This window comes from Macrotis lagotis, chromosome 2 (assembly GCF_037893015.1).
Source record: "Macrotis lagotis isolate mMagLag1 chromosome 2, bilby.v1.9.chrom.fasta, whole genome shotgun sequence".
In the NCBI taxonomy this organism is placed as follows: Eukaryota; Metazoa; Chordata; class Mammalia; order Peramelemorphia; family Peramelidae; genus Macrotis; species Macrotis lagotis.
Window position 1 is genome coordinate 280,158,768 of NC_133659.1, and position 23,913 is coordinate 280,182,680.

The 23,913-nt window shown below is 35.2% G+C and overlaps 1 pseudogene; it reads left to right on the forward strand.

Annotated features, from left to right (window-relative positions):
• Positions 1 to 17,674: 17,674 nt before the first annotated feature.
• LOC141512235 (neudesin pseudogene) lies at positions 17,675 to 18,118 on the forward strand (annotated as a pseudogene).
• Positions 18,119 to 23,913: the final 5,795 nt, after the last annotated feature.

Below are 23,913 nucleotides of genomic sequence, written 5' to 3' on the forward strand. Positions count from 1 at the left end.
ATCTATGGAAAGGGGAACAGTTTATGACTAAGGAAGAGTTGGAGAACATCACTAAAAACCAGTTAGATGATTTCAATTACATTAAATTAAAAAGCTTTCGCACAGATAAAACCACTGTAACCAAGATCAAAAGAAATGTAGTAAACTGGGAAACAATCTTTACAACTAATGATTCTGACAAAGGACTCATTTCTAAAATATACAGAGAACTGAGTCATATTTTTAAAACAAAAAGCCATTCCCCAATTGACAAATGGTCAAAGGATATGCAAAGGCTGTTTACAGATGAGGAGATCAAAGCAATCCATAGCCATATGGAAAAATGCTCTAAATCATTAATTATTAGAGAAATGCAAATTAAAGCTTCTCTGAGATACCACCTCACACCTCTCAGATTGGCCAATATGACCAGAAAGGAGAATGATCATTGTTGGAAGGGTTGTGGGAAATCTGGGACACTAGTACACTGTTGGTGGAGCTGTGAACTCATCCAACCCTTCTGGGGAGCTATTGAACACTATTGTTCAATTAGAAACCCGGAGGGATGAGTTTTCAGGGAAGCCTGGAGGGATTTGCATGAACTGATGCTGAGTGAGATGAGCAGAAAAACACTGTACACCCTAATAGCAACATGGGGGTGATGATCAACCTTGGAGGACTTGCTCATTCCATCAGTGCAACAATAGGGAGCAATTTTGGGCTGTCTGAAAAGAAGAGTACCATCTTTATCCACATAAGGAGCTGTGGAGTTTGAACAAAGTTCAAGGACTATTCCCTTTAATTTAGGAAAAAAACAAATATCTTATTGTCTGATCTTGTTACCTCTTAGACTTCTCTTCTTTAAGGATATGATTTCTGTCTCATCACACCCAGTTTGGATCAAGGTACAACATGTAAACAAAGTAAAGACTGACAGATTGCTTTCTGTGGGGGGGATGGGGGGAGGGAAGTAAGATTGGGGGGAAAATTTTAAAACTCAAATAATATCTTTAATAAAAATTAATTTTAAAAAAGAAACTTATCTTACCTTTCAAGTATTAAATGGGGAAAAAGAGAGGAGTGGGGACAGGGAAGGGAAGGAAAAAGGAGTACTAACAGAAGGATGGGAAGAACAGGAAAAAGAAAAAAGGGAAATAAAGGGGAGGGGTTGATATAGGAAGGCAAACGCACTGAAGATGGCAGTATTCAGAATCAAAGCACTGGGTAATATGGATAAAGGGGGAATGGGGGGAATACAAACAGAGGGAAGATGGCATGGAGGGCAATAAAGAGTTAGTAATTATAATTTGAATGTGAATGGGATGAACTCTCCCTTAAAGTGTAAGTGAATAGCAGAGTAGATTAGAACCCAGAATCCTGCAATATGCTACTTACAAGAAACTCATTTGAAGCAGAGAGATACATATAAAGGAAAGGCAAAAGGTTGGAGCAAAATGTATTTTGCTTCAGCTGAAGTGAAAAAAAAGCAGGGGTAGCAATCCTTATCTCAGACAAAGCAGCTGAAAAAATAGATAGTGTTAAAAGAGATGAGGAAGGAAACTATATCTTCCTAAAAGGTACCATAGAAAATAGAGTAATTTCAATACTAAATATGTATGCACTCAATGATATTGCATCCAAATTCTTAGAGGAGAAGTTGAAAGAACTACAGAAAGACATAGCAAAACTCTACTAGTGGGAGACTCAAATCTCCCACTCTCAGATTTAGATAAATCTAATCATAAAATAAACCAGAAGGAAGTTGAAACAGTAAATAGATTGTTAGAAAACCTTGATATGTTACACTTATGGAGGAAACTGATTGGGGATGGAAAGGAATATACTTTTTTTCTTCAGTACATGGCACTTAAACAAAAATTGACCATGTACTAGGGCATAAAAGCCTATTGATCAATTACAGAAAGACAGAATAGTGAATACATCTTTCTCAAATCATAATGCAATAAAAATCATATGCTAAATTGGGCCAGGGAGATATAAATCCAGAACTAATGGGAAACTAAATAACCTCATTTTTAAAGAATGAGTGGTTAAAGCAACAAAATATAGAAAGAATTAATTATTTCATTCTAGATAATGACAATAATGAAACAACATACCAAAACCTATGGGATTCACTCAAGGCAGCTGTCAGGGGATATATTGTATATTTAAATGATTACATGACTAAATTAAGGAAAGAAGAACTCAATGAACTAAATATGCAACTAAAACATCAAAGAAAGAACAAGTTAAAAAACCCCAATTAAATAACAATTTAGAAATTCTAAAAATTAAAGGAGAGATTAATAAAACTGCAAGCAAGAAAACAATTGAACTAATAAAGTCATGAGCTGGTTTTATGAAAAAACCAATAAAATCGATAAACCTCTTGTCAATTTGATTAAAAAAAGAAAGAAAACCAAATTTCTAGTATCATAAATGAAAAAAGGTGAACTCACCACCAATGAGGAGGAAATTAAAGTAATAATTCAGAATTATTTTCTCCAACTCTATGACAATAAATTTCACAATCTAAGTGAAATGGATGAATATTTACAAAAATATAAATTTCCCAGGTTAAATGAAGATGAAATTAAAAACCTAAATAACCCTATCTTAGAAAAAAAGAAATTCAGGGGGCAGCTAGGTGGCACAGTGGATAAAGCACCGGCCCTGAAGTCAGGAGTACCTGGGTTCAAATCCAGTCTCAGATACTTACTAATTACCTAGCTGTGTGGCCTTGGGCAAGCCACTTAACCCCATTTGCCTTGCAAAAATCTAAAAAAAAATAGAAATTCAAAAAAACCATTATTTAATGCCCTAAGAAAAATCTCCAGGTCCAGATGGATTCACAAGTGAATTCTATCAAACATTTGAGGAACAATTGGTTTCAATTCTATATAAACTCTTTGGAAACATAGGTGAAGATGGAACTCTGCCTAACTCTTTCTATGACACCAATATGGTGCTGATACCTAAACCAGGAATAGATAAAACAGAGAAAGAAAATTAAAGATCTATCTGCCTTTTGAATATAGATGCAAAAATCTTAAATAAAATCTTAGCAAAATGATTACAAGTTATCACTAGGATAATACATTATGATCAAGTAGGATTTATCCCAGGAATACAGGGTTGGTTCAATATTAGGAAAACTGTTAGTATAATTATTTATATCAATAACATACATATCAGAAATCATATGATCATATCAATAGATGCTATAAAAGCTTTTGACAAAATACAGCACCCATTCCTACTTAAAAACACTAGAGAGTATAAGAATAAATTGATTGTTCTTTAGAATAATAAGCAGTATCTACTTGAAACCATCAAAAAGCATTATATTCAATGGGGAGAACCTAGAGCCATTCCCAATAAGTTCAAGGATGAAACAAGGATGCCCATTATCACCACTACTATTCAATATCATTTTAAAATTTTAGCCTCAGCAATATGAGAAGAAAAAGAAATCAAAAGAATGAGAATAGGGAAGGAGGAGACAAAACTCTCACTCTTTGCAGATGACATGATGGTATACCTAGAGAATCCCAAAAAGTCACTCCAAAACACTACTAGAAATAATTACCAACTTTAGCAAAGTAGCAGGATATAAAATAAACCCTGATAAATCCTCAACATTTCTATATATGACTAGCAAGATACAGCAGAAAGGCTAGAAAGAGAAATCCCATTCAAAGTAACCTCAGACAAAATAAAATACATGGGAGTCTATTTGCCAAGGCAGACTCAAGAACTTTTTGAAAACAATTATAAAAAATGTTCTCATGCAAATAAAATCATATCTAAATACCTGGGCAAACATCAACTGTTCATGGATAGGTCGAGCTAATATAATAAAAATGACAATTCTATCAAAACTAAATTACTTGTTTAGTGCCCTACCAATCAAAATTCCAAAAAATTACTTTAATGAGTTAGAAAAAGTTGTAAGTAAATTTATATGGAAAAATAAAAATTCAAGAATTTCCAGGGATTCAATGAAAAAAAGTACAAAAGAAAGTGGCTTATCCTTATCAAATCTAAAATTATATTATAAAGTATCAGTCATCAAAACTGTCTGGTATTGGCTAAGAAATAGAGTGCCTCTTAATTTGGATCAATGTACAACATGGAAACAAAATAAAGACTGACAGATTGCTTTCTGGGGGGGGAGGGAAGTAAGATTGGGAGAAAAATTGTAAAACTCAAAACTCAAATAAAATCTTTAAAAATAAACAAAAAATAAATAGAGTGGTGGATCAGTGGGATATCCTAGATGCAATAGCAGGAAACAATTATAGTAATTTGCTGTTTGATAAACCCAAAGACTTCAGGTGTTGGGATAAAAATTCTCTCTTTGATAAAAATTGTTGGGAAAATTGGAAGTTAGTATGGAAGAATCTAAGATTAGATCAACACCTCACACCTCATACCAAGACAAGATCACAACAGATACAGGATTTAAACATAAAAAACAATATTCTAAGCAAACTAGAAGATCAAAAAGTAGATTCCCTTTCAGATCTGTGGAAAGGGAAGCAGCTTATGACCAAGGAAGGGATGGAGAACATCATTAAAAACAAACTAGATAATTTGATTACATTAAATTAAAAAGCCTTTTCACAGACAAAAACCACTGTAACCAAGATTAAAAGAAATGTAGTAAATTGGTAAACAATTTTTACAACTAGTATTTCTGACAAAAGACCCATTTCTAAAATATACAGAGAACTGAGTCAAATTTTCAAAAAAACTAAGCCATTCCCCAATTGACAAATTGTCAAAGGATATGCAAAGGTAATTTACAGCTGAGGAAATCAAAGCGATCCATAGTCATGTGAAAAATTGCTCTAAATCATTACTTATTAGTGAAATGCAAATTCAAGCATCTCTGAGGTACCACATCACACCTCTCAGACTGGGCAATATGACCAGAAAAGACAATGATCAATGCTGGAAGGGATATAGGAAATCTGGGACACTAATACATTGTTGATGGAGCTGTGAACTCATCCAACCTTTCTGGATAACAATTTGGAATTATGCCCAAAAGGCAACAAAAATGTGCATGCCCTTTGATCCAGCTATACCACTACTGGATCTATACCCTGAAGAGATGATGAAAAAGGGTAAAAACATCACTTTTACAAAAATAGTCATAGCAGCCCTGTTTGTTGTGGCAAAGAATTGAAAATTAAGTGAATGTCCTTCAATTGGGGAATGATTTAACAAACTGTGGTATATGTATGTCATGGAATACTATTACTCTTTTAGAAACTAGGAGGGATGGGAATTCAGGGAAGCCTGGAGGGATTTGCATGAACTGATGCTGAATGAGATGAGCCAAACCAGAAAAACATTGTACAACCTAACTGCAACATGGGGGTGATGATCAACCTTCATGGAATTGCTCATTTCCATCAGTGCAACAACCAGGGTCAATTTTGTGCTATCTGCAATGGAAAATGTCATCTTGTCCAGAGAAAGAATTGTGGAGTTTGAACAAAGATCAAGACTATTACCTTCAATTTAGGAGAAAAAAAATCTTTATCTTGTTATGTAATTTTGCTATCTCTTCTACTTTATTTTTCTTCCTTAAGGATATGATTTCTCTCTCATCACATTCCACTGAGATCAATGTATACCATGGAAACAATATAAAGACTAACAGAATGGCCTTATGTGGGGGGGGGCAAGGGAAGCAAGAATGGGTGAAAATTGTAAAACTCGAAATAAATGAAATCTTTCAAAAAAAAGAATTTGTACACTTACATGAAAATAACTCAAGATAGAAATGAGAGAGGTCATTTAATAAGAATATTGGTTCTGTGGCATTGGTATGTCACTTAGGCTTTCTATGCCTCAGTTTCTTCTTCTTTAAAATAAAGGGGTGAACTTTATGGGTTTTTACATTTCCTTCCACTTTTAAATCTGTGATCCTATGGAAAACCTTCCTCTTCTCATTCAGGGATCAAAGTGAATATTCATTCTAACATGTTCCTTTCATTTCTAAATCTATGATTCTGTTTTTCTTCTTCCTGTTCTCCAACGTTATATATTAGAATTTTAAAATGTTTCCTTCTTGAATTTTTACTGTCTATGCATTGGTATCAATAAGTCAAAATATTTTAACATCTTTTTCTTAGACTGATGTTTCATATTTATTGTTTAAAAGATAAGAAATATATAGAATCACAACAGTACAGAATGTAGACCTAGTAGAAACTATAGATATAAGTGAATTCAAATAAATTAATAAACACAAAGGTAAGTAAAAAATACCCTTAGGAGGTTTCCATTCTAATGATGGGAAGTGGGCACAAATATACATATAAAGTAAGAACAGCATAAATGCAAAGTATTTCAAAAGTGAGAGAGTATAAAAACTAGGAGGATCAGAAATGGTAAAAGATTTCATGTAGAAGATCATATTTGAACTATGTTTTGAAGAAAACTAAGGATTTTAGGAGAGAGAGGTGAGAAGGGATTACTAGTATAGGCAACCAGATGTATAAAATAAAAGAGGTGGGAGATGATACAACATGTATAGGACACTTGAGTTTTACTATAATGGGAAGAGAAATTATATTAAAAACCATTGAAAAAGTAGGTAGTACTTAATAATTACCTAGCTGTGTGGCCTTGGGCAAGCCACTTAACCCCATTTGCCTTGCAAAAACCTAAAAAAAAAAGTAGGTAGAAATTGCATAGGAAAGGGTTTTAAATGCCAGATTGTCTTCAAGGAAAGAGGGAGTTCAAAAGATTTTTCCAAAGGAGAGTGATATCAACAACTCAATATTTTAAGAAGACCAATTTGCCAACTATATGCAGGATCTTCAATTTGAACCCACTTATTTACAGAAAAGAAAATGTGACATAGAGAAGTTAAATTGTCAAGCTCTCTCTGACTGCTTCTGTCTCTATCTCTCTGTTTCAGTCTGCTTCTGTCTCGTCTCTGTCTTTCTCACATATAGAACATATCAGTAGGACATAGTTTGGAATCTATATGCACTACTTCCTAACCTACTTCTTATATCACAAGATATATCTATTGTGCATTTATTTTACTTATTACACATTGTTTGTATATAAACATTTTGACATCATATATAAAATGTTATAACTTTCAACCCTGAATATTCAGCTACAGAATGACATTACAGCAAAAATAGTACCAATTTCTATAGTCTTTCAATCTTGCCACATTTTCATTTTGAAAACTGGAACTATTTCAATGTTCATTCAAATGTTCACATTCATCAATAGTTCCAGGCTTCACCGGTGGATAACACTCTTGGGAAGATTTCCTTAAATAGGATGCCATGGGCACATAGAAGACAACTGAGCCTGGGAAGAACTATTTAATCACTGACATTTTGCCCATGGTGATTCAGTGCCCACTGCTGCTCTTGCCATTTACATAACGCTAGTTTGATATAACTAGTGAAACTCCCAGAAAGACAGTGGATTGAATTCATAGAAATAGTTGCCTCCTTGTTGATGAATCTCATGTTAAGCCCTTTCTGGGGAAAAAACTTTCTCTGGGAAATAATTCCCAGGAAATGTTCCTTTGATAATACAGTGCCATGATGATGTTGTTCTCCTATGCCATACCAGTCTACCCAGAAGAATTTTTATTCTGAAAGCATTGGGAAATCCTGGTGTGGGAACCAACACAAATCTGAACCTTCTTAGACCTTAAGCAATAAATCCTAAAGAGATCTCTGATGTATCTGGAAGTTCATTGACTTACTCAGGACCATATGGCAAGTAAATATCAAGGTCAAATTTGAACCCCTTCTTACTATAAACTCCAAATGATCATTTCATTCACTATACAGTGCTACTTGATATATATATATATATATAGATAGATAGATAGATAGATAGATAGATAGATAGATAGATATAGATATAGATAGATAGATAGATATGCAATACTACAACAAGGAAAATTTCAGGTCAGTGTTCTACAGTTAGGGATTGATGAAGTTTCATTTCTTTGCAATGCTCAAAAATGTTCTTTTCCAGCTACTGCTCTTTTCAGTAAAACATAATAAAAACTCATTCATTATGATTTCCTTGCATGTGTCTTGGGCTGATTCAGGAGAGAGCAAGTCATATAGTCCAATCTTTATTTAGAGAAAAATGAAACAGAATCTTAGAGTTCAAAAGGGATTAGCTATCCTCTCACTATGCATTTGTGACATCCTTAAAGGGGCGAGCTATTCTAGATTAGAAAACTTCAGGAATAGGAAACTCACTATTTTCTAAAGTTCCAAATGTCAAGAAGTTGTTTATATTGACTCACTAGTACTTCTATCTTTTAGTGTTAGTTCTGGTTTTTTAGAACTTCAGAAAATGTCTATATTCTTCCCAGAAAAACCATAAAATTTTAGAAAAGTGATCAAGGTTTCCCTTAGAATTTTCTTTTCCATCCTAAATATCCCCAGTCACAGTGCATTCAAGGGTTTAAAGCTAAAAGTCTTTTCATCATCTACAATATCTGTTTTACTGTTTGGTTTTTGACATGTGGTATTCAAAAGGGAATAGGATATTCTAGACATTCTAAAGACTAGTCTTTCCTGCATATCAACATGTATTTATTAAGAACCTACTATGTCCAGCCACTGTGCTAACTATTGTCCTAAGTATAATGTTCAGTCCCTAGATTGGGATTCTGTTATTTGGTGTATTAGCTATCTCTCCTAGCTTTGAGCAAACAACAGTAGGTTTCCAATGAACAATCAACCAAGTGACTCAATTAATTTTTGCAAAGGCATTTACTAATATAGGATAGCAAGAAAAGTGGTATAAAACTCTGACTCTTAAATTCTGGGAAGTACTCTCCATAAACACACATACTTAAATCCATGGGATTATCTCAAGTTTAGAGTACAGTAGTAGAGGTATATGTAGTATATACATATACAAAAGAGGTCATTCATAATTATTTGTGCTTTGTGGGCTTATAAATTCTTTCTTGAGTTAGCAGCCAACATTCTTTTCTATTTGAAAGGGTCATGCTCTCTCACTGGGTTACAGTTATTCTTCATCCATTTGTTCCTGGCATGTCATTATGCTCCCAGTTGGATGTCTTCTATAAATTCAGTTTATTTGGTTCCAGTTGGATAAACTGCTTCCTACTGGTGACTTTATAGTCAATGGGAGAGGAAGAGGAGAAAATTAGAAAGAACTATCTTCTCTTTGAAAGAAATACCCTCTCTGAAGTCTAGTTCCAATGTTGGAAGCTTCTTTGGGCTTACTTACTATTTAACTGACTTTCTTTTATAAACAGATTAGAACTATGGTTGACCCTTTCAACCAGTCCCAAGATGCATCCTGGGTGATTTCATCTACCTTCATTTAATGATTTTAGTATTCAATCTTCTCAAATTGACTGCTTTCTAATTCACACATTATTGTAGGATTATAGGAAAATTCCTTAACATCTGGTTTATTCTGTTGATTTATTGGTTCAATTGATATACCAGGCCTTTTATGATTACATTAATTGAGGGGGCGGTAGATTCCAAAACTATCAAGACTATGGAAACTTTCTGATTCCTAGTTGAATGTGGAGGTTTGTATCTGGTGAAATGAACTGTCATTACTAAATATGTCCCAAGATGATATTTCATTTTAATAAATAAAACAAAATGTTGCAATCACTTTGGGGGGTAGTTATGCCACATTGTTGACTCATATTAAGCTTATTTTCAATTAAAAACTATAAGCCATTTTCATATATACTGATAACTAATCATATCAAGGTAACTAGTTAGTACAGTGCCCTACACTTCCAGTAGAACTCAGAATCTGAAGTTCAAGTCCAAGCCCTGGCATTAACTATGTGACCTTGGGGGAGTCAGTTAAACTCCATTTGCCTCAGTTTGCTCAGTTATAAAATGAGGATAACCTACTTCTCAGTGTTGTGAGGATCAACTGAAATTTTATTTTAAAGCACTTACCTCATAGGTGCTAGTGGTATATAAATGGTTTTTTTCTATCTTTATCCTTTATTTATGCTCTCCATCTCTTATGAATTATGTATAAAATTTCATTTTTTCCTTTTCCTTTTTATATTATTAGATTTGATTCATTATTCTATCCATTGAAATCTTTTTGTTTTTTGGATTGTGATTCTGTCATTTGGTGTATTAGCTATCTCTCCCAGCTTTGAGCAAACAACACAGTTGATAAGCAAGCTTTCTGTTTTCATCTAAGTCACACATAAAAGGCTGAGCAGAATAGGAATTAATCTCAGTACTGTGATACCAGGAACCTTTCTCCAAGTTGACATCTGTCCATTTATTTGTCCAATATTGCATGGATTCAGTTGTAGTCATGGAAAACAATGATCATCCTAATTGCAGGAAGTCTCTAGGTTAAAGGACCTTCAGAAGAAATTGGAAGGAGAGCTGGCTATAAATACCTGGGCATATCCCTCCAGAACAGCTGTATTAATCTACTAGCATAATATTATATACCTTGACACCTCTTTACTAGCTTGTTATAAATCTATTGTAGCTTAAACCTCATACTTCATCTCTTAACTCTCTCTTGCATTGTGGCACAGATGTTGGTTTTAATTACTTCCATTTTAGATACTGCCTATTGTCTCTGGCCCTGCCAGCTTGGTTTGTTTAATATCATTCTGATCTCTGACTTCTAAGTCACTATTCCTTTACTCTGACCTTCTCTCTGCCTCATCCTCCCATTCTCTTGAAATAAGAGAAGGCTCAATGAGTAACATGGATCACACTGATTTGTAGCACTTGATCAGCCCATCTTGGGCAGAGCAGTGGGAAAGTGTAGTTCTCCTTTTGGGCTACAGAGCCACATCTAATTCAATCTATTATCATCATCATCATCATCATCACCAGTAAACCTTTATCAAACCCTTATTATGTGCGGATCCTGGGCTAAGCAAAGGAAATCCAAAGAAAGAAAAAAATTAACCTCTTTTTTTCCAAGTTTATATTCTAAAAGGGAAACAACATTTGAACTACACACAAATATTAAGTATATATATATATATATATGTATGTATAATACATAAACATATCTATATAGTATAAATATATAAAGTATGTAAATCATATGTATATATCAATGTATGTATTTCCATATATAGACACATGGATATATGCAGTATAAATACAAACACCATATAAAACATGTCTATGTAAATATATACAATATAAGTATACAATAATCATATATATACATAGAGAGAGACAGAGGCAGAGAAAGAGAGAGATCTTCAGTGTAAATGAGATATACTCTCAGAGGATAAGAAGTGGATTGTGGAAAGCTTCTCATAGAAGGTAGAATATAAATTGAGTCTCAAAGGCAAGAAATCTGGGGAAGGGGGGGGAATGAAGAGGGAGAAAATTCCAGGAATAGGATAGCAGCTATTGAAAAAACATGGAGTCAGGAGGTGGACTTTTATATTCGAAGAATATTAAAGAGGCCAGAGTTACTAAATTATAGGATGTGCAGATAGGAACCAAATGTAGAATGAGTGGAGAGATAGGAAATCTAAAAAGTCATTAACGGTCAAATAGATGATTTTGTATTACTTCTGAGAGAAAATAGAGTTTATTGTGTTGATGGAAGTCACTAAAATTTATTGAGTTGTTGAGAGTCACTAGAGTTTATTGAGTTGGTAACAGACACACACTTACTTGATCATTAGGGTTTTTGAAATCTTGTCCATAATCCTACTATAAGAGACTATTGAATATCTTGATGAAATCCAGATGCACTGTCAGATCATATATAACTCATATATGGCCAGTAGTAACAGACAAACACACACATACACACACAAAATCAAGATCCCTGAGAACTGGCCTCAAATGAGTCTGGCCATACCTATGTCTGAAAATGTGACTTCTAAGTTTCACCTGCCTCTGCTGCTTGGTGAGACATATCAGGGAAGGCTCAGTACTCTGGCTTTGTTGGGAAGAGAATCTTTAAACAATCTTCAGCAGCTCAATTAAGAATACACTACCTAATGCCAGAATCCTAGCTTCTCTCTAATGACTATTTACCATCTAACCCCAATCTGTATGACAAATGGAGCTTTCAAATACTTAAACAGGTTATCTGGAACTAAAATAGATTGTTAATATCTCTAGTGTTTATGTGTGTGTGTGTGTGTAAAATATTATTATATATTCATCTCAGGGGTTTGCATTTGTTCTCATCTGGCCACAAAGTAGCTAAAATCCCTTTTGGGTAGAGTTTACAATCTTGAGTGCTAGGGAGATGAAGCTGCCCAAAGTTCTGCTCTAGGAACAGAGCTTGTCCCCCACTTATGTCAAACAAGCTTCTCTAGACATATATTTGACTCAGTTTTTGACAAGACCCAATATTCTGGAGTTAACTTGGGACTTTGATCAAAATGTAGCCATTAAATAGAACCACTGAACCCAAAGGATACCTCTCTCTCTTGCAACTGTTTTACTTCCCTTGTGTTGCACTAGGATTAGAAATTCTAGTCATTGGTTTAAGATAATACCATTCATGATAGGAGAGGGCAGGAAGGAGGTTGGCAGAGGGTGTGGTAGGGTTAAGACAGTTCTGGGGCATGAGCAGCATGGCAGCCCAGGGATAGACAAGGGAACAGGGCAAGTCATACACAGACAATAGAGCTAGTGGGACCAGAGAACTGTCATGGTCTCATGTTTAATAGAAGCCCTGACTTCAATCTGAACTCAGAACTTACTAGCTATGTGACCCTGAGCAAGTCACTCAATCCCCTGCTTGCTTTAGTTTTCTCATTTGTAAAATGAAATGGAGGATAAAATGGCAAACCACTACAGTATCTTTGCCAAGAAAACCCTAAATGGGGTCATGAAGAGTTGGACACTCCTGAAATACCTGAAAAACAATATACCTTAGTTGTTCTGCCCTAGTTATGGCTCTGATTATCAACTCAAAGCAACCTTTCTGATCTTTTTGAAAGGTGCCATGCTCCCAGTTCATACTAAGTATTTTTAAATCCACAAATGTACAAAGCAACTCAATCTCTGCCATCAGGTAGAATACCCAGAGTAATATGACATAGTGACTTGTCTAGAGTAATGGATGTATCTTAATCATGCAGAGGCAAAGAATAATTTTTCCTACTGGTCCATCATAAAATACCATCAACCCAAGAAACAAAAAAAAGTTGCAAATATTTTTGGTCGCAAATATTTATTCATTAGGTTCCATTAGTAAAAGATCCTTTATAGTAAAGCTATGAGTTTCCCTGTAGAATGTTACCAATAAAGACAAGAAAGGGATTCTGTATATCAATATAGTCTAATTTTACAAATGAGAAAACTGAGGTTGAAAAGATGAAATAGTTTACTCAGAAACCCCAAATTTTAGCTATATTACTTGCAAAATAAAGGAAATGGTTACATTGCCTGTTTTCAGATTCCTGGGATCCAGCATGGACTTAAACTTAAAATAAGAAGGAATGGGTTTTGGCATGCCCCATCTCTCTGTCTGCAAATACCATAGCTAGAATTTAAACCCCATATCTTTGCTCTAGTTAAGTTCCATGCTCTTTTCTTCACATTGCATCTAGGGCTAAAATTGGGGTGATTTCCATCAGAAGCTAACAAGTTCTTTGGTAATTCCATTTCTATGTTAAATGTAAATGATAGACTGTTATTATAGTCCAGAAGCATCTGCATATTTGAAGACTTCTTGTGTCCTCTATTCCATCATTGGAAGGGCTTCAATTTCAGAGAGAATTTTTTTTAAAAAAAGTGATTCTAAGAAATGAGAACAGTGTATACTTTATTTTTGCATAAAGAATAGTTTAATAAAATACATTATCTAAAGTTAATAAAAAATAATAATTGACATTGATTTTTCAGGTCATAAGATTTGTAGTCACTGCAAGTACAATGAGTTGTATAGGAGAAAAAAAAACCAGTTACTTACCTTGATGAATATAGGGTTTAAAATTAGCAAAATCTTCCAAGGTCTCAATACTCTGTGGAGAAGCTACTAGAACATGCCACTAAAACATAGAAATAGAGAAAATGGAAACTCTGACAATTCTGCAAACTTTTCTTTAATGAATGGAAAAGGCTTATTCAAGGTTGACTTTGTACTGAGCACTGTGCAGATGGTGGGGGGCAGGGTAGGTACACGTTTTTTAAAATAGTCCCTGCCTTCCAGGAGCTCATATTCTAATTGGTGGGGGATAATATAAAAAGAGGCTATGGCAGATGGAAAATCCATTCTTGTGGGGGCTGAACCTCAAAGCATATGACAAGATGCAGAGAGAACAATGGTTAGACAGATCAACCCCATCTAATGATTGCTCTAAACCTGTAATTTTATCAATTATGAGGAAGTTCTAGTGAATCTGTTTGAAAGGCAGTGCTCAGGACATGAAGAGATGAAATTACCTGCTAATTATCATAACCAACATATAATACTTGAACTCTCATTTTAATATGACTAGCCTTAGATATGCTGTCCCTCTTATTTTTAACATTGTCGTGAAATATCTTAATTTTTAAAATAAAGATAAGAAAATTCTTTGAAACAATCTGAAATTCTAGAACTTGGAAAAACATAGTAATGAAATCTGTTAAATCACCATGAAAAAAGAAAAATAAGCATGGTAGTAGGAAATGTATTCTGATTATAAGCAGTTAATCAAAACAAATTCACCAAACCATTTGAAATCTTGATGAAAAATGTATGACTACAATTATCTAAAGTTTCAGGTCAATCAAGCATCACTCTTAAAACATTCAAGAAAAAATGAACACCTACAGACTGCTCTTGTTTCTAATGGACGGTGTTTTTTTCCTATTAAATTTCTTGTTTTAAATAGTTTAGATTACAGATATTTCATATTTCTAACATTATTAATGCATAGATGAAACCTCTCAAAAGAAGATGATTTAATTTTTATTCAGCAAATTAGTGATGTAAAAAGTGGTATAATAACAGGACAGTCAAGAGAGTTAGAAAAGTAGAAGATTGTTAGAAGATTGGGGATTGCACCTCAGTTTGACCATTTACTAATTGTGTGACTTTGACAAACATTTGCCTATATCAAATTTCAATTTCCTTATCTGTAAAATAAGGAAAATAGCAACTTTACAGATAAGGAAATTGAAATTTTTTTTCTTTATGGAAAGGTAGAAGATACTAACATCGCTTCCTTCTTAAACATAGCATTTAACTTAAGAAGGAAGCGATGTTAGTATCTTCTACCTTTCTATAAAGAAAAAAAATCTATGAATAGAGGACTTCTGATCATATAATAATCTTCCTCTGCTATAACCAAGCAATTTTCATCTATATCTGATCATCTCCTGGTTCCCAAATTCTGTCCTTCCACAATGATTCTTTCATCACCCACTATCTGGTTTAAGTTATTTTTCAGCATTTCCTTCCATTTAAACCCAGTTTCTATGTGACTATTACTCCTGCCTGCTTCCCAGGCATTTCTTAAATTTCTTTTTCATGATGAAAACAAAGTGTTATTGAAGTCAAATGAAGAAAAGGTATAATGGAAAATGAAATCCATCATAACTGAATGAAAAATTACTTTTATGAAAGTGTTTCCCTCAATGTAGTAAAAGATTCTATTGAATAGTAAGGGAGGGAGTCAGACTGCAATGAAATGAGGAATGAGTGGGTAGAGAGGAAGTGATAAGATTGTAGACTTTTCTCTGAAGAGTCATGACAGCAAATACAAGGAAAGAGGTAGGACAATAGTGAGAAAGACTTGGTTTGTTAATAGTTAGAAAGGGAATTGGTGATCTCTAAGAGCAAGTATAACAATGTTTGTCCTTCATTTTCGAAGAAGACCACAACTTCAGGGAGGTGATGCCATGACAAACAAGTGAATTGGATTTGAGTGAGAGGCCGTTGTGCTAAGTCATTTTCTCTCACTTTCTCTTCCAGAGCCATCTGGGTCCAGTGGCCAGATATAAGTCAAGATGACTGAATATGATCCTGGATTTGAAATCATAAGCTTTAAATGACTTGGCCAAGGTCATACAGCTAGTAAGTTGCAAGTATCTGAGGTTGGATTCAAACTCCCACTCTCCTGAATCCAAGGCCAGGGTTCTATCCACTATGCCACCTAGCTGTCCCAAGAGCTAACAAAAGTGTGTCAAGAATAGGTCATACCTGGGCAGCTAGGTGGTGCAGTGGATAAAGCACCAGCCCTGGAGTCAGGAGTACCTGAGTTCAAATCCGGCCTCAGACACTTAATAATTACCTAGTTGTGTGACCTTGGGCAAGCCACTTAACCCCATTTGCCTTGCAAAAAAAAAGAATAGGTCATACCAAACTAATAATTCTTTTTTTAAAATAGTTATTAAATTAGCGAAATGCCAACTACATAGAAAAACCATGAAATCATGATCCAGTGGCATTGGCCTCTTTTTTATTCCACGAACAAAATATTGCATGTCTCAGCTTCTCTGGTTATCAGTCCCTCCTGCCAAGAATTTTCTTCCTCTTTTTTTTTTCACCTATTGCCTTCCTTTAAGTCCCAACTTAAATGCTTTCTTCTAAAGGAAAATTTCCCAACCCCTTTTAATTTTAATTCCTTCCTTTTGTTATTTCCTGTTTACCCTGTATATAGCCTATTTTTACATATTTGTTTGCCTGCTTTCAGCTCCCTGCCCCCCCCCAAATTGTGAGCTCTTTAAAGACAAAGGACTATCTTGTGTCTCTTTTTTGTATTTTTAGAACTTAGCATAGTTCTTTGGACATATTCATATATTAATACACTTAATAAATGTTTACTGCCTAACTGACTGAAACCTAGATTTGAGGAAAGTATTTTACAGAATTGCTCATAAAGTCCTTGTGAGCATGGTGGACAGATGTGAGCTAGATGAAAGTATAAATAATTGGACTGAAAATTCTTTCAATACTGTTTAATGGATCAATGTTGATCTGAAGGGAGAATTCTAGGGAGTTCTGAATCCTACTCTGGTTAATATTTTAGAGGACACAAAGCTAGAAGGGTTAAGTCACAGTAGATGGGGAGGAGGAAGATGGTTCCTGACAAATTGATTTCCCTCAGGTCACAAAGCAAGCACCATTACTAGAAGTACAAATTGGGGGAACATGTTAAAAGGGATGTAAGAGCAGGTGTGTTACAAAACTGAGATCCAAAAATTCTGGACAAGTTAGAATGAACAGTGGGCCAAAAGTTAAGTGAAATTTAGCTGGAATGAGTTAAGAATTAACTCTATATTTGGGTTCAAAATTCAACTTCACAATCCTGAAGGAAGTATGTATAAAAAAAATAATTACTATAGGAATGTTAACACACTTTACCCTTGTTGGACAAAATCTAAAGTCTTGGTTCAGTACTGTGTATCACTTTAGGAAGGCCATTAATAAATTGGAATGTTCTCAGGATGGTGAAAGAATCAAATTTCATGACATCTAAGAATCAGTTGAAGGAACTACGATGATTAATTTAGAAACTCTAAAGGGGCTGGCATCATAGCTATTTTAAAGAACTGTCATATGAAAGAGGAGTTATACTTTTATCTCAGAGGAAAGAAAAAGGTGGAAACTGCAGAAATTCAGATTTGGCATCAATATAAGGAAAAACTTCCTTATCAATTAGAGATCTCCAAAAGTGGGATGAACTCTTTCATAAATTAGTAAAGATCTCCCACTCTACACAATGGAGGCATCAGTGCTGCACAGGAGACCACTGCACTGGCCCGCTCTGTTGGCAGTGGCGCTGGCCTGGACGGTAGCCCCTCGCCAGGCACTGTGGAGGCTGAGCAGCACTGAGTGGGGTCCCCCAGTGGAGCTCTTTACGGAGGAGGAGCTGGCCTGCTATGGTGGGGAGGAGGAAGACCAGCCCATTTACCTGGCAGTGAAAGGAGTAGTATTTGATGTTAACTTCTGGAAAAGAGTTCTATGGGAGGGGAGCACCATACAATGCCTTAGTTGGGAGAGACTCCACAAGAGGGGTAGCCAAGATAATCCTGCAGACCTCACACATGATACAAGTGGACTCATAGAAAAGGAGTTAAAGTCTCTGGATGATGTCTTCACTAATGTGTACAAAGCTAAATATCCTATTGTTGGCTACACAGCATGCACGTGGAATCCTAAATGAAGATGGCAGCCCCAACAGGAACTTCAAGCCAAAAGACCAGCCCCAGTTTGACAGTAAGGAGGAGTTCTGATGGTTGCCTAGAGCAGATACCCTTTTGAGAGAGGTGAAACACAATGGGCAGGGCACAGGCTTCTACATTAACTGAGGAGTGATTCAAATAACTTCATATTTCAGAAATACTCAAAGTGGCCCTGTATGGAATCTCTGAATCCCTTTTTGATATGAATAAAACTAACTTTTATATAAAAAAAAATTAGTGAAAACCACTTCAGTGGAAGTCACAACCATAACAATAGATCCAATAAAAGCTGAAATCTGGACAATTACTTTATGGACATTATTTCTCATAACAATCCTGTAAAATACTTAGATTGTAATGTTCTCAAAGCCAAAGAATAGTTCAATTTTGTTTCTATATTCATATCATTTAACATTGTGATTAACACTCACTAGATATCTAATAAATGTTCATTTTTTTATATTAAGCACCTACTGTATGCCATACTATATATGTCAAATATTTGGGATAGAAAGAAGCTACAGACAGACCCATACTCAATGAGTTCACAGTCTAATAGAGGAGAAAATATGAAACCTATACAAATGAGCTACACAATTAAATAGGATATAATCACAGGAAAGACACTAGTGTTAAGGGTATTAGAAAAAGCTTTTTTAAAGAATTTATTTATTCATTCACTTATTTGTTTATTTATTTCATGTATATGCACATGTATATTTTTCAGTTACAAAATTTCCTTCCATCCTTCCCTCAGTGGTGAACAGTCAGGTTAGCATTATACATACTTATTTTTGATAAATATTTACAGATTAGTCATTTTTGGTATGAGGAATTAGGATTAAGGGAAAGCGATACATAATTAATATTTTTATAAAGTGTTCATGATATTCTGAAGGGTTGGTTTTATTGTTTTGCTTTCCTTCCTCTGGATGGGGATAATATTATAGAGTCCCACTTCCTGGACTCTCTCAATCTTCCCCAGGCAAGCATTGGAGGGGTGGGAGACAAGGATTACAAAGGAGACAAGTACTCCATCAAGATCTCCTAGTGCTCCCTTTATTCACCAAAACAGTGCCTAATTACCTTTCTGATCTCTAATCCACTCCCACTCTTTGTGGTACTTAAGAAAACAACCTTCTGATGCTCAAAGGCACCAGGTGATGATAATAATTTACAACAGTTCCCAACATATCCCCCTTCTTGTTTTTGAAACAAAATTATTACATAATGAATGCCACATAAGTTGTAAACAAACATTCAAAAATAGTATACACATGTCAATTTAACAAAACTAATATTCCCAAATTCCTTGAAATACATTTTATCCCCAATTTACAGAGAGATTACAAAGTTTTTTCTTTTGCCAAAAAAAAACTTTCAAAGCAATCAAATTCAAAATTCAAAGTAAAAGGAGTAGCATTTAATTTTTATCTATTTCATAGTTTTCAACACAGAAAACAGTTCTTTTGTATTTCAAAATGACATTGGATACCCTGGCCAGCACCAAAATTTCAAAATATAGAAACATTCTCCAACCTCTCCAGGACAGTAGGGGGATGGAAAAACATCTGATTGATGATTAAGTACACATAGACACACATAGCCAATTAAGACCAATCAACAAAAATATAAATCATAGGCACAGGCTTTATAAAACAAACTCCAAATTCCCCAATCCCAGAAAAAAATCACCTTCCCCTTTTTTTCTAAACTAATTGAACCACAAATCTTCCCAATCAATAAACTATTGAAAAACAGTCATTGCCCAACCCCCACCCTTCCTCCCTGAACCAGGAAGAAGGCATGAGGGGGTGCCTTGATTTCTAAAATAAGTTTTTGGAGGGGTCTTGTCCTTGTAGCAAAGCCTGCATTCCATTTGAGACATAAGCTTGAGTTCTGAAGTTCCAAAAAAGGAGGATTTCCCTTCTCCCTCCCCGCCTCCCTCTGCAGAGAGTGGGAAGGCAGAGAATGGGAGAGAGCATTTGAAATCACGTAAGGGGTTAACACCATTACAACCTGGAATTGCTGCACCTTGTGAACAGGGGCCATCACCATAACAAACTGTCCAACAGCAGGTGCTACTTTTGCTCTCAACGCAGGAAGCATGTAATTCACAGCGCTCTGCTTCCCAAGCAACCACTGAGCTGCACCCCACTATAGACTGAAACTAGGCATCAGGGTCTGCATCAGTGAAGAGAGGTCTCTGAAGCTGGTCGCAGGTCCAGGGGCCCCAGTCTGGCCCAGAGCGTTCAGCGCATTTCAGGCAGGCAACCATGGCCAAAAAGAACAGCAAGCAGGTTCTCTGCATCCCATTCATGGTGCTGATACCGACTCCTGCTGAGAAAGAAGCTTCATTTCCTGAGTCAATGCCTCAGAGACTCTTCCCACTGACTCCTTAATGTTAACTATTTGTTTTCTCACTTTTTCTGATTCCTCTTTATTTAAAATCAGTCCCTTAGGTAACAAATCAACTTGTTACTTTCTCCAGAGTCCTCCCCTCTAAGATGTCACCCTGGTTCTCTTGCTGTATCTGCTATGTCCTTCTTCCAGACTTAACTCAGATGACACGCATATGTTTAGTCCCTATTAGGGTGCCAATATGTAAAGTCCCACTTCCTGGACTCTCTCAATCTTCCCCAGGCAAGCATTAGAGGGGTGGAAGACAAGGGATTACAAAGGAGACAAGTACTCCATCAAGATCTCCAAGTGCTCAGTTTATTCACTAAAACAACAGTGCTTAAATACTTTTCCCTCTCCAATCTCCTATCCACTCCCACTCACATGATACTTAGGAAAACAACCTTCTGATGCTCAAAGGCACCAGGTGATGATGATAATAATAATTTACAACAGTTCCCAACAAAATTGTACATAGCCAGTCTAATATGGTGTCCTAGGTCTCTGGACTACTGAGAGGAGCTCCTTCCATCAATGTTAAACATCTCACAATGTTGTTGTTAATGTGTAGAATGTTCTCTTGGTTCTGCTCCCTTCATTCAGTATTAGATCCTATAAGTCCTTCCATATTCCACAGTATTTACATACCATAACTTGTTTAGCTATTCCCAATTGATTTCCAATTCTTTGCCACTATAAAAAGAGCTCCTATGAATATTTCGGGAGAATATAGGACTTTTCCATTTTTTTATAATTTCTTCTGGGTATAAACCTAGAATTGGAATTGCTTCATCAAAGTTGCATGAACCGTTTTATTGCTCTTTGGGCATAATTTGATATTGCTCTCCAGAAAGGTTGCATCTGTTCACAACTCAACCAGCAATGCATCAGTGTCCCAATACTCCCACAACCTCTATAACACTGATCATTTCCCCTTTTCTCATCTTGACCAATCTGTTTTGACAGATCATTTTAATTGTTTTGACATTGCTGTTTTACTTAGCATTTACAATTAATTAGCATTCACATTTAATTAGCATTAACAATTGTTAATTGTTTTGACATTGCTGTTTTAATTAACATTTCTCTAATCTATAATGATTTGGTTCATTTTTCATTTAATTATATATAGATTTAATATTTCATTTGGAAACTGTCTATTAATATCCTTGGACAATTTATCAATTGGGGAATGACTTCTAATTTATAAATTTGATTTAATTCTCTATTTATTTTAGAAATGAGATCTTTATCAGAACTTCTAGTTGTGAAGATTTTTTCCCAACCTTCTGATTTCCTTCTAATTTTGGCAACATTGATTTTATTAGCACAAAATTTTTTTAATTTATAAGAGTCAAAATCATTCATTTTGCAGTTTTATTATGTACTATAATGATTGCTTGGTCATAAATTTATCCCCTTTCCATAGATCTGATAGAGTACTTCTTGTTCTGTTAATTTATCTCTGGTGTTGCCTTTTATGTCTAAATCCTGTACCTATTTTGACCTTATTTTGGTATACAGTGTGAGATGTGGGTCTATGCCTAGTTTTTGCTATACTATTTTCCAGTTATCCCAAAAATTATTGTCAAATAGTGAATTCTTATTGCAGAAGCCAATGTCTTTGTGTTTTTCAAATAGTAGATTGCAGTAGTTATTTGCTGCAGTTTTTTTTTGAACCTGTCCTAATCCCCTGATCCATTACTCTATTTCTTAACCAGTTTTAATGACTATCACTTTATAGTATAGTTTTAGAACTGGTAGAACTAGGCCATCTTCCTTTATGTTTTTTTTATCAGTTCCCTTACTATTCTTTTTTTTTCCAGAGTAATTAAAATGATTTTTATTAAGATATCTTAACAAAATGGCACACCTCTCTCATAGTTGGAGAGGGGGCAGGGAAATCCCAACATACAAACTCTTTTATGCACTTTAAAAGACTTTGTTCCTGCCCCATTCATACCAATCAGAGGCTGAGATCACAAATCTAATTGATACATTGATTCCTATGTTTCCCCACCCTGCTCATTATACTAATGAGCAAGAACAGATAGATCTCTCTGACCATGTACAAAGGAGAAGGTCAAAACTAGGTTACTCTTTCTTGACCAGTTAAGGACTAGTTTCTTCTAATCTAGTTTGTCATTTTTGGAATGAGATTAGGAGAACTATCCCAGTTTTATGATTGACTGGGACCATTCCCCCTTTGTAAGGAATTTCAAAGGGGTCCCCCTCCACACCCTGTGAAGACTAACAACACCCTTCATTCTTCACAACTTCCCCCTTTTCTTTTAAATAATTACTTGGTCTTCACACTTTACCAGCAATATATTCCTCAAATTAATTCATAATCCTCATCTTCAATAGCACTACTGACTTTTTCTATCAATATTTTTACCTCTTCATTATTAGAGCCATACACCAGTCCTAATTTGCTGATAGAATTTTGTACTATTTGAGTTATTAACTGGATCATACACAGGAGACACACATGGCTAATAGGATTATCCCACTTAGAGCCAATAGTAAGATACCCAGTAACTGTTTCTACCATGAACCAAAGAGGTATTAAAGGGACTTATCCAGGTTTGGACTGGCACATGTGCCAACTTTCTGATATCCTTAGTTATCTCCTTTACCACCTTCCCATTGTAATCTGTCTTTAGACAACAATTTGTTATGATCAGTTTACCACAGACTCCTCCTTCTTCAGCCAAAAGGTAGTCTAATACCAATCTATGTTGAATAATCTCTTTTGTTAGCAAGACTTGATCAGTCAATAAGTCCAAAGCCTTAGCTGTGTGATTGATAATTTTTCCACTACAGCTTGGAGTATTATTGGTCTATTCAGGATATAAACTGGGGTTCCATAGCCCCAACGCCCAACCTTTACCCAGGTAGTAGGCCCTTAAGTCTAGATAACTCCCTGACCAACTCTTTGGACAAGTGGGTCTAGGCAGTAGTCCTACAAATCCAATAATGTCCCTCTAGTGCTAGTTTATCTTCCAGGAATATAGTTTCCAAAAAATGGATCATACTGCTCCTCTTTACTTCCAAGGGGCCCTCTTAAATAGACCATATAATCATCATGATAATAGGTACATTTCCAAAGTTACTGCACCTCTTTCCACTGCAAATTGTTATATCAATGTCTTTAGAAAGGTCTTTCTGGCTCCAAAATTGATCAAACTAAATTCCTGATTTTGTGCCATTGAATCAGTCCCAAGAATAGCTAATATACCTAGTGATGTTCCTTAAATTATTTTTCTTGCAAATGGCCATTTCAGTACTTTCCTTGCAAGTCCATACTAATTCATAATCAATTTCCCTTTACAAATGCCCCAGTTTTCACATCTTTACAAGAGATCCAGATACC